We start from the raw sequence: 13,218 nt of genomic DNA, 5'->3' as shown, positions 1-13,218 counted from the left end.
ATATTCAAAGCTAGCTCAGCTGTAGGAAGCATGGCGTGCCAATGAAGGGGGTCATGAGCCACTAGGTAACGTAAAATCTGCACTACTTCCCTAATATGCAATTCTGCTAAGCCATTTGCTGAAGGCCTATATGCGGTCACTGAAAAGTGTTCAATTTTCATTAAGTCCATGACTAATTTCACCAACTTATTTATAAACTCAAGACCCTTATCACTTATCAAAATTTTCGGGCAACAAAACATATTAATGAAAGAGCACAGCGCCTGGGCTAATGAATTTGCAGATTTATCAATCATTGCGTATGAGTGTACCGAGTAAATGCATCCACAAATACACATATATACTTATATTGTGTTAAACCACTCTATAAAATTTAATAAGAACCACAGGCTACTTTCTGGCTTCCAGTACTGTGTTTTTATGTTCTTTGAAACATTTACAAGCATGACAACATTTTATATAATTCGCTATAGATTTTTTCATTCCTAACCAAAAGAAGGATTCACGTGCTCTCCTTAATGTTCTATCAGTCCCTAAATGCCCTGCATACGGACTTGCGTGTACAATGTGGATGGCTCGTTTAATTAAAGAGGGAAGAAGAACTACCCGTGCACAGAATTCCCCTCCCCTCTTCTCGTAAGCACAATATAGGATATCATTTTCAATAAAACATTTCTCACGAGGCACATTCAGAAAGGACGGATAACTCTCCGATTCCCCTTTAATCCCTGCTCGCACTCTTTCCATCCATTCCTCTTTTTTCTGTCCCTCTCGGACTTCTTTTATGTCCCAACCTCCCAAGTCAATCAAACCTGCATCCACCGTGCATTCATTCTAGACACCCCTGGTCATGTCCTCGGCCACCCACATATATTCACTTTCGCCGCTCGTATCTCTCTCTCTCTCTCTCTCTCTCTAACATCTGCAACTCTCTCTCTCTCCCGAGTCACCACTCTTTCTCTCGCTCCATCTTCTGCCTGTTGATCATGAGAATTCCCATCCCGTTCTCTATTTTCTCTATTTTGATGGGGTTTTCAATATTTTGGTTACGTTCTTCATTCCTCTTTTGTGCCCTAGTTGTTACTCCTATTACTGCACCTCTAGAGAGAGCATCAGCTACCTTGTTAGCTTTACCTTCTATGTGGTGAAAACCCTTTATATTTAACTCTAACAATCTCTCAATCCATCTCGCTTGACGAGGGGTCAAATCATTTTTGTAATACAAATCACGTAAGAACCGATGCCTCTCTAGAACCCAAAGAATAGCCAAAGCCTCTCGATCGAATGTACTATAATTCTTTTCTGCCCCTTTTAATGCCCGGGAAGCAAAACAAATGGGTCGCTCTCTGCCTTTATCATCTAGTTGAGAAACTATGCCACCAATAGCTACGCTACTCGCATCTGTTGTCACTATAAACGGTGATCAATTCTAGGATATATGAGTAATTCATTGCTAGTTAAGGCAGCTTTCAAAAGGTTAAAGGCCTTTTCTTCTTCCCCTCCCCAATTTATTAATTTTTGTTTCTTTAAAGCATCTAAGGGTCTCGCTATCTCTCCAAAACCTCTTATGAATTTACAGTAATAACCAGCAAGCTCAAAGAACCCAGCTACTTCCTCAGAGTTACGTGGCCTGGGGAAATCTCTAATAGCCGCTACTTTACTGGGGCAGGTTTGGATACCTTCTGGGGTTATTATATGACCTAAAAATTCGACCTGTTTACAGAAAAATTTGCACCTTGACAAATTTATTTTTCATACCATTACGTCGCAATGCTTCTAAAACTTTACAAATATTATTATTATGTTCTTCTGCCGTTTTCCCTGTAACTATGATATCATCTAAATAAACAAGAACATTATGGCCAATTAAGGGAGACAAAACCGCCTTCATTACTCTAGAAAAATTACTTGGAGCATTTTTAACACCGAAACGAAGAAAATTAAACTGAAATAGTTGATTGTTAGCTATAAATGCCGTTTTACATTTACTGTCTTCCTGAATGGGTATTTGATAGTATCCAGATTTTAAATCAACAGTTGTAAAATATTTGCTATCCCGTACTTTCACAAGTAATTCTTCGATCGAGAGCAATGGAAATGCATTATCCTTAGTGACTGCATTCAATTTCCTATAATCAACATACAATCTTACCGAGCCATCCTTTTTTCCTAACAGCTACAATTGGAGAAGCCCAGGGGATTCGCTCTCCTCAATTATCCCTTGTTACCTTAATTTATTAATTTCCCTTTCTATTTCTCCCTGGAAATGAATGGGTACCTTATAAGGCCTTACCTGATCGGCTCCCCCTGCCCTGTTTCAATGCTAGAGGGAAATTGATCAATCACCCCGGGTGGCTTATCTCCAATTGTAATTACATTGGATCAATTATTGACAATGTCACTAACTACAGGCTGATATTCTGACGGACATAATTTTCGAGCTTGCATAATCAAACACTGAGTGCGTTCGTCTGTGCAGGATGGAGTTGTGGCTCCCAACATCCCATTATAAGCAATTTCACACAACTAATTCACACACAGAATCACTTCCTAAAAAATCTTTTATTTGACAAATTAACTATCGTTATATCAGCTCTGTTCTCTTTTATTTCTGTCAAGCCCTCTAAAATCATATGGGCCCAATTGTCATGGGGTTTAACAACGACCTTGGTTCCTTCCGGGAGAGGGCGACACGGGTCACAGACATGCTCGTAAGGGTCTGGAGAGACAACACTTCTCTCTCAGGTACAGCTGTTACCCTACTTAAATGTCTCTCCAAGCTAACATACGCACTTATTCTCTCATGACTTTCTATCGGCAAAATGTACCCTCCTGCTTTTACTGTTATTGTATCTTTCCCCCCCAAACAAAATGCAAATTTGACTATTAGAGATAAAATCGATTCCTCAAATGGCCTCGATTCCTGGAATTCCCAAGGTGGGTAAGACAAAAAAATCATGTGTAAACTTCATAGACCCCACCTGAAATTGCATGATTGTTTTATAGTTTATGTGAAGTTTATTTCCTCATGGCGTGTCAAGAACAATGGATGCCGCTGGCTGTAGTGGGTTTGATGAGAATCTTTTTTCAGTCAATAAAACACTGGCTCCTGTGTCAATCAGCACTCGAATGGATTTATCTTGCAGGTCGATCCTAACTGCTAACATTCCTAAACAGCCATTACGAGATATGGGGCACGGGCCAATGACCTCAGCTGCAATGCCACTGCCCCCTAGTGCTGCAGGGGTGATGTTGGGGGTATCAATGGAGGTCCCAGTACCTGCTCTGTCACGTCTGTCGTCACTGCTTCCTTGGCTACTGCTTGTGATGTCATGCGAGGGGGGCATCAAACTCCATCGTCTCCCCCTTCCTCTGTTTCCTTTTCCTCGGATGTTGTGCGGGAGGACTTGTGTGTGGTGTGCCACAGCCCGCCCGCCCTGGGTGTTTTTTGCTGAGCACTCTCGAGATAGATGACCGTAGGCCTGACAAGCGTAACAGCGGGGGATCCTTGGGTGGGGCACTCGACTCGTCAGTGCCCCTCTCCCCCACAGTGCCAACATTTGAAGACTGCTAATCTGCTGACTGCATTCCCCGTTACCTCTCTTCAGGGGTCGACTGCCTCTCATGGCTGCCAACTTCTCGGAATCGGCCTCGTTATTCCCAGTCTTTTTTTCTTCTGGCAAACTGTCTAAAATGTTTTGTATCGCACTCACTAAGTCTGCTAACGACCGATTGTCATCGAACAAATAACCACATAAATACGGGTTTACTAATCTGCGAATATGCTTACGGGCAATTGCCTTTTCATCACCTTCGGGGAATTTAGCACTCTGTGTATCAAATGAATCGCAATTGCGAAAAATGCGAATTGCAAAAGTAAGAACGGATTCACCTTCCCGTATTTTGGGTTTGTAATTTTCTTTTAGGTCTCCCTTTCTTGCATCAGGCAAGGCATACTTCTCAATTAAACGTAGTTTGCATATATTTAAGTGTCTTACACAAGGGGCTCATGATCGGTAAGGTAGTTCAAATGTTACTACTTCAGTGATAATAAGTCTTATGTTATGTTTGAAAATATACTCGTGTGTATTATTCAAATACCTTTATTTAATAATTAACTCTAGCTTAGCAAAACAGTTTTCCCCGAAGAACGGATTTTGATTGGGGATACCTTAACATGGTGAAAGATAGTATATTGATATAATCAGGAAAGCTGTACTAGTCAGTGCCACCCATACCAGTTTGGTTTACTGTAAGCCATCAAATTAAAGTATCCCACCATCACCAATTCGCAGTGGCCAACGTGGTGATGAAAATGGCCAAACCCCAGACATGACTAACATAAGGACATGTTTGAGGCTTTTGCCCTTCAGTGGACTAGAAACGGCAGCACTGTTGTTGTTTGTGTGTGTGTATATATATATATATATATATATATATATATATATATATATATATATATATATATATATAATTACGACTAGCGAATTATGTAAATTCCTGAGCTCCAAAACTCACCAGCTTTATTTTGCATAAATCTGTTACACTTGAAAAATACCCGAGCTCTGAGAATATTACGCAACTCCCAGACAGCAATATATTTGAACACTGAATTTCCAAATGTATCTTCACATGTATCTTCACATAACTCAAAACTAGGTGATTACTTTACGTGAACTATTCAAAAACCAACCTCTTACTTCAGTTCTTAGTCAGTGATAACGAGCAAGGTACTGCATTAAGTATTGGTGATTGAAATAATATACACTTTAAAAAAATAAATATACTCTATAAAAATAATAATAATTCAAAAGAATTAACACCACAAATAAATCACTCGAAATTTAAATCTAAACTAGACCTGAGACTACTTCAGAAAATAATACACACTTATTTTACTGGAATTCATTTTATAAAAATATTTTTAATTTTGACAATTAATGAAATGAGTTAGCATTTTAACACTCTAATGAATAAATGATAATGAAATTTACATTTATGTAACTGTTACACTTATGTCTTTTGGTTCACACAAAGTTACAGAACGGCTAAGCAAAATTTTTCTAATTCACTTCACATTAATGAATCACACATGGCCAAATACGAAAACTTTTTTATATAAATTCACTCACATTAAAACACTTCACTTGAATTAACATCCAATAATATCACCAACGTTTGAACAGCGCTATATTCGATATATGTTGGATACATAATCACTATTCTGGTTTTTGAGAGGATACAGTATGTACACTTTAGAGGAGAAAAGAAGTTGACTCTTTCAAAGGGATAGGCTGGATCTCTTCTGCTGCTTATGCATTGCTAGGTCCTATATATATTAACTTGATTAATTCCAGAACCTTCCCGTTTGGCCTACTGGAAGAGGGGGGGGGGGGCATTTGCAGATGGAGTACTAACCTTGCTTACGAGGCAACTCTCTCTCTCTCTCTCTCTCTCTCTCTCTCTCTCAGCTAATTCTACCCACCCTCCTCTTGTAACCTTACAAAAAAACAAAAATCTAACTTTACAATTTTCATGTCTTTTCTAATCACGTGGGAACATAAAAATGACATAATCCCTTGTGATTATAACTTGTGTGTGTCATACATCATACCTACAAGTTTACATAAGACTTCGTAAAAAAAACTACTTGAAATAAAAAGTTAAGTCTTAAGAATAACGTAAATTTACTTATACTGAACTGAATGAAAATACAACTAAATGAATGAAGAAAGTCTTTTGTAATTTACATACATTACTTAATCCATGTTAGTGGAACTCATTTTACAAACTGCCTATACTATCTCTTAAATACACAAATAAAATACATGAATAAAATATTCTATTTTCATGAAGACCAGCTTCGTAAGAATATATATATATATATATATATATATATATATATATATATATATGTATGTATATATATATATATACATATATATATGTGTATATATATATATATATATATATATATATATATATATATGCTGCATAAAATGTATAGATTGAGGTAAATATGACAAAATATAAGGTGTGCGTTTATTTAACTCTAATATAATAGAATTAAAATGATTTTGGAACTTTGATTCAGCCTTAGGGAGGACTTTGTTGTTGTCGTGAGTGTCCGAAGTTAACTGACTATTGTCAGTCCTAATGATTGTTTGAAGGTGAGTAAGTGGTACTGCTGTGCTCAGCCCAGAGAGCAAATTGAGTAAGAGGTACTCAGTGGTAGTACTGTATATGGTTCTTGGTGGTCAATGCTCAACATAAGAGCATGACTATGAGGAAGGTTCCTGCCAATGCCAAGGTTAAAGTCAAAGTTTTCTATTTCTTATACAGTGCATGTAGTGTGCAGCAGGCAGGTCCAAAAATCAGGCTACACATTGGGTGGAAAATAAGGGTTGTAGTAGTAGAAAAAGTTTTATAACAGAAAGTCCCAGTAAGAAGAAGAGAATGGGAGAGTTATGAATAAAATAAAAAGGAGCAGCTATAAATATGAGAATTAATTTCTGCTCTTAAAGGGCCCGTCGGAATGCCAATATAGGGGTGTATAGGAAGAAAAACAATGGAGAATGCATACACGAAATATTTTGTCAAAATTCCTCTTACTTTCATAGTTACAGGGTAATTAGTAAAAGTAACTCAATAAATCAAAAACATTGTTCCCTACAAGAAAATGCAGTATTTCTTCTTTTATCGTAAATCTTGATCATTATTACATTCTAATGTAAAAACAAATCGTGAGCAATGGCCTCTGTATAGATTCCATTAGTCACACGACAATGTAATATAAGTAAATTACATTACACCCTTCTCACATACCCAGACTTATTAGCTAAAGCCAACAAAATTGCCAACAACTTTGCTGACAAAGCTAAAAGCACCAACCTACCTCTGCAGACAATAAACAGGCAGAGAACACTGCTCCCAATCAGGAACAAAATCATTGAAGCCGCCTGCAACATGGTAGATGATACAGACAGCCCTTACACCATGGAGGAACTAAACACGGCCCTTGCAAGGGGCAGAAAAGACACTGCCCCTGGAGCCGACCTCATCACATACAGTATGCTGAGGAATATGGGAAGCCACGCGAAGTTGGTGTACTTGCACTTGATTAACAGAACACACACAGATAGACTACGCCCAATTACATGGAACCAACAGGACACTAAGCCCATCCCAAAACCCAAGGAACCAGACGCCTACCGACCCATAGCTTTGATTAGCTGCACCGAGAAAGTAGCTGAGAGAATGGTTCTCGACAGACTGCAGTGGAAAATAGGCCAATCACATCACCGCCTATATGCCTACAGGAGCGGCATAGGCACTCAAGAATGTATAACAGATGTCCTTACAACAATTAATGACAAAAAAGCCTTTGTCATATTCCTCGACCTAGAGAAAGCCTTTGAGCTAGCCAGCTCATTAGCCATTCTCCTTACACTTGTAGAAAAAAGAGTAAAAGGACATCTACTGGCCTGGACTCGAAATTACACAACAAATCGAGAAGCCAGAGTCACCTTCCAAGGAAAAACAACCGATTTCATCCCCCTAGAAAATGAAACACCACAAGGAGGCATTCTAAGCCCCTACCTCTTCAATCTACTAATGGAGAACCTAGCCACTCTAAACCTCCCAAACGGAGTGGAAATCTTCATATAGGCAGATGTCATATGTATCATATGTCCAAACAAAGCACATCCAAGAAATGCCACCCAAAAGGCGTTGGACATGATCCAGGCCAAATGCAACGATCTTGGTATAAGATCAACACCAACAAAACAAAAGCCATGGCTGTAAAACATCTGCAAAACCCTCGGAACTTTACTCTGAGGGGTGAAGCCATTGAATGGGTAAATCAATTTATGTACCTTGGAGTAATCATCAGCAAAACCCTATCACCTGCTAATGAAGTAACATACCTCAGAGAGAAGACAAAGATTCGTCTATCAGCCATGAGACGAATGACCTCCCTCAAACAAGGAGTATCAAACAACCTCCTTAGACTGTTTTATCTACAAGCAATTCGATCCCACATCGATTATGCATCACCTACTCTCACCACAATGACCGACACCCAAAAAGAATCATTGGAAGTAGTGCAAAATAACGCCATGAGACTCATATGTGGCTCTCCAATGTGGACAAGATTGCTTACTTAGAGCAGAAACCAACCTAATTTCCCTGTCAGCCAGAATTGACATTAGGAATAGCAGTATTATATTCAAGTCAATCATTGCAGACAGGACAAGCCCACTCAACAACAAACTGAAAAGACTTCTACCTCTAGCAGAAGAGGTAGACCCACCCAATTCTCATGCAAAGAAACTACTAAACACACTCAGAAGGATGCAAATGCAAAATGAGGCCCACAAAACCAAGGGACAACAAAAGCACGAAGGCTACAGCACTCCTGCCCCTTGGGCTCAGGACCCCATCAAATATAACTTTACCATCCTACCAGCAGCTAGCAAAGCCCTCTACACACCAGAACAACTCACTGAAGCTGCAAAGAGTGCAATCAGCAACACACCTGCACCCAACATCTACTATACCGATGGATCAGTGGACCACGCAATCCCTGCAGCTGCTGCTGCAGTTGTCTCCCCATCAGGATATAGAGAATATTGGAGGCTTTCTAACCATACCTCTACATTACAAACTGAACTAGTGACTATTGCAAAAGCCCTAGAACACTCAGCCAACCTACAGTATGGAAACACAACAATCCATACGGATTCCAGAGGAGCCATCCTGGCTCTCAGCAACAAGGAACCGACAGAGAATGTTTACCTCATAACAGCAATCCAATTCCTAGCCTTAGATCACAAAAGCAACAACAGGCACGTGACTTTGAATTGGATTCCAAGTCACACCGACATTCCTGGCAATGACGAGGCTGATCACCTAGCTAAATCAGCCTTAATGTGCCAGACAATAAGCATTACTGTGCAACCCTCACTTAGAACCATCAAGAATCAAATGGCAGCCTACTGCAACATCCAAAAGACTAGCGAAGTAAGGCGAGCCTTCTTAGATGGATCAAGATCTGCAAAGTGGTATATTGAAGCTACAAACATACTACCACACCCAATTGCAAGGAAAACACCACGCCAGGACGCTGTCATCATCTGTAGACTGCGACTTGGATATCTATGCTGCTGGCAAATCATCCTAGACAACGATGGAGACCCAGCAACACAGCACAGACCAATAAGACCGTGCAATTACTATAATCAAGATACAGTAGAACCACTACAGCATTACCTACAGCACTGTCAAAAAACAAGCCTACTTCGACAGGATCTCAACCCCAACAATCCTGCAACTGCAACAGCAATTGTCAGACATATAATTGCAAATGTCGATGCAATCCACCTGGGAATCGATTACACCAATCTCGCATCCGAACAGCGCACCGACCAAGAAGCACAGGATCACCTGACGGAGCCATCCGCGCTCAAGATAACTGCGATTCCCCTCGGACCAGCAGAAGTAACTATCCTCTGCGACACCAGCACCGGCTGCCCACGCCCCTGGATACCGGCCTCCTGCAGAAGAAAAATGTTCGACATCATCCATGGACTTTCACACCCCTCAGGATGCACCACCGCTCACCTTCTGTCTGAAAAGTTCGTCTGGCCAGGAATCAAAAAGGACGCCCGGGAATGGGCGAAGACATACATCAACTGCCAATCAAGCAAAATTAGCCGTCACACCGAATCGGGGGTAGGTGATTTTCCCCAACCAAAAAGACGTTTCGGTCACATACACATCGACGTCGTGGGACCATTGCCGCCTTCCGGATCTGCTCGCTACCTGCTTACGATCATCGATCGCTCCACGAGGTGGTTGGAGGCATCGCCAATGACCGAAGCTACGACTCAAGCATGCGCCGAAGCCCTTTTGTCAAGCTGGGTGAGCAGATTTGGCGTTCCTGACGACATCACGACAGACAGAGGCCCCGCTTTCCTCTCAGAAATATGGCTCGCTCTGGCAAACCTGATGGGGACGACACTCCACAGCATACAACCCTGCGGCAAACGGCATGGTCGAACGAACTCATCGCGCCCTCAAGGCGTCCCTGATGGCGAGCTGCACCGACGGGGACTGGAAATCACGACTTCCTTGGGTACTTCTCGGCCTTCGGACCGCCCCTCGCGCAGATGGCGAGCCTTCGCCCACCGAAAAGGTTTACGGGGAGGCTCGCAGTTCCTGGCGAATTCTTTCCCACATCAACCGACGACACGCAGCTGGATCATCTTAGGGACATCGCCAGGAAATTCAGGCCATGTCTCAAAACTTACCAGGACAGAACTAAGCATTTCAAGCCAAAGAACCTGGATGACTGCGGGTACGTTTTCGTCCGTGTCGACGCCCATCGACAACCACTAACCAGACCTTATCGAAGCCCCTACCAAGTAATTAAGAAGACGACGAAAGCCTTCCTTCTCGACGTGCATGGCCAAGAAGGCTGGGTCTCAATAGACCGCGTGAAACCAGCGTTTCTCGAAGGGAGCAACGCTGCCTCTGCCGTACCTGGCAGATCCAGAGTGCCACCTCAAAACAAGGCGCCCAATGAAAGAAAAATCAACAAACGACGACGAGAGGAAGAGATCCTTACGCCGACGCGCCCCTCCGTTCAAAAACAAGAGGAACCCTCCGACGCCCGAAAAGATACGAAGATTAATCATCAGCCCTCTACGCCGCCCGATGTCTTGGGGTGGGGGAGTACTTGTAAGGACACCGCTCCCTCCGTCGTCCAGAAATTCAACAAATTGTCTATTTATTTAAATTCTCCTTTCGCCACACCGTGGCTTCCTATATATATGTATTCCGCTCCCTCAGAGCTACAATTTGACATATATATTATTTCATTACATGTTTCTGTTTACTTGCAATTCGTGTATTTATTCATGTGAGAAAACACATATATTTTGGCGGGAAGTTCAAGCTGAATTGGCGCCTACGCCATGCTACCTTTCCGTCCGCACCCTGTATTATATTCCCACGCATATTTGAATAAACTATCAGTTGATGTTGGTGACGCTTGTGTCACTGTCCTTACAAGCTATATAAGTTCCAATTAGTTTGAGAATTAAAGAAACTTCCATTTTCCTCATTTTGTCTTCGACGTTTAGGAATGAATGAAGTTAAAGCTATGCTATTCCCGATTTCATGTTAAACTCATGTTTTATATAGAATTTTAATACACATTGTCTTGAATGGCTGCATGTTATTTCAACAAATACGCCTAGAGTCCAACTTGTTACAGAGGTGCATTTGTCATAATTAGCCTACATCAGGTACGCTCAAAGACATTTCCTTGGTGTAATATATCTATGGCCCAAATACACCCTCAATCATGATTGTACAATATCCATCCTTGTGCAAGCATATCTTTTGTTAGTGGGTGTACAGTATTTCAAACACTTAATCACGTCCACCCACAAGTACAGATATTATTCAGCCATGACTGGCAGTGTATTTGGGCTTGAATTATATGTTGACTTATAGGGGAGGGTAATTGGGTATTCATAAAAGAAATTGCTAACTATAATATACGCGCACATTCCAGAATCAGAATTCTTCATAACATGCGCAATTTACAAATTTTAAGAAAATTCCAAGTCAGCGCGGTTGACGTTTGGGTAAAGGGATGTTGAGTATAAAATATTACGGATCAATATGAGAATTTTCTACTTTTTATCATATCTGTAGTAAAATCATAAGTAATTAATAATTAAATAACTAGATAAATATACTGTGTTTAAGTTCTGTGTAAAACCAAACTAAGTGTAGAAAATTTACATTCTTTATCTTGTAAATATTTACCCACACGATCCCTGACAGAAGAAAGTGGTCTACACGTCAGCTGATAGACGGCGTATGGTGACAACATTAATGTTTCTTTCCCTTGGTGAGTATTTCGACATAGTTATTAGCAAGCAAGCTTATAGGTTTTTATTAGGAACATACCAGGTACCATTCTTAAATATTAAGGATAGCACATTGTGGAAATTCCATAGTCGGTACTTACATAGGTCACTTCTGTAAGATGGTTAAACCCAGGATGCGTAACAAATGTAGTATAGGGGTTTCGTGGATTACCCTATGATAATCATTTCTTTTTAACAACAATTAAAATTCAAAATACTTTCTAGCGAGCACTCTGCCAAAAATTTCCAGCCATTTCGGAATTAAAACCAATGTAACGAGTCTTAATCGAAGAACAATAAAACTAACAACACCTCGTCAATGGTGCCAGATAGGTTAGTCTAAATATCCCCAAATCAACTAAAAAAATCCCCAAAACAACCCAAAAGTCCCCCTCTCCACAAATATATTTTCTTTTGATCCCACCAAAGATTGCATTATTTTTAGGATGCATTTGTAGACCCATCCTCACAGCTGATTGCCATTCGACACAGATAAACCAATTCTTAATGAAATAATGTGTAAGCAATTTATAATAACCCTAAAGGGATTTTTATATCTTGGGTGGGCCCAGATAATAATGTATTAAGCTTTGATAATTTCTAAGGTTTAATACCTGGAGATGCCAGTGGTCACTTTCCCTATACAAATCCGTGAAGCCTCACACGGACAGCTGATACACCTGCCATGTAGGGCGGAAAGGTCCCAATCCTGCCCGTCTCGTGACCGTCATAGCCTTTCCTAAAAAAATAATGACTATCCTCTTTTTTGTATAAGGAAATTAAAATTCTATGATAAAGAGATACATATACAAAATATTTTATCAATACAACTTACAAAACAAAAAAACAAGTTCAAATTTATTCAAGGAATGAAGCTATGGTAGGGGAAGACAGAATCTTATCCTATTAAACTGCTAAAAACATCAATTATCAGATTAATATGAAATGTATATATGCACTCATAAAAGGAATTTTCACTAGTTGCCACTGAACTAAATGTCAATTCTTGAGGTATTAAAGCAGAGGAGGAATGTATGATACCCCATTTTAAGACTATTTCATCGTTGGTACTGCGATTTTTTACAAAATATAAGTGTTTAACAGGAGAAAGCACATTAAATTCTAATATATTATATAAATATGATACTTATCTTAATATCACCACTTATTGCTCGGTACAGGGGTACTGTGTCCTTACTGAATGACGGAGATCAGTTATTAAATGAAATTGTTTACTTCTTGTTTTTTAGTAAGTTTTATATATTTGTATTTG

The sequence above is a fragment of the Palaemon carinicauda genome, chromosome 4 (assembly GCF_036898095.1).
Source record: "Palaemon carinicauda isolate YSFRI2023 chromosome 4, ASM3689809v2, whole genome shotgun sequence".
Classification (NCBI taxonomy): domain Eukaryota; kingdom Metazoa; phylum Arthropoda; class Malacostraca; order Decapoda; family Palaemonidae; genus Palaemon; species Palaemon carinicauda.
This window is presented reverse-complemented; position numbering follows the sequence as displayed.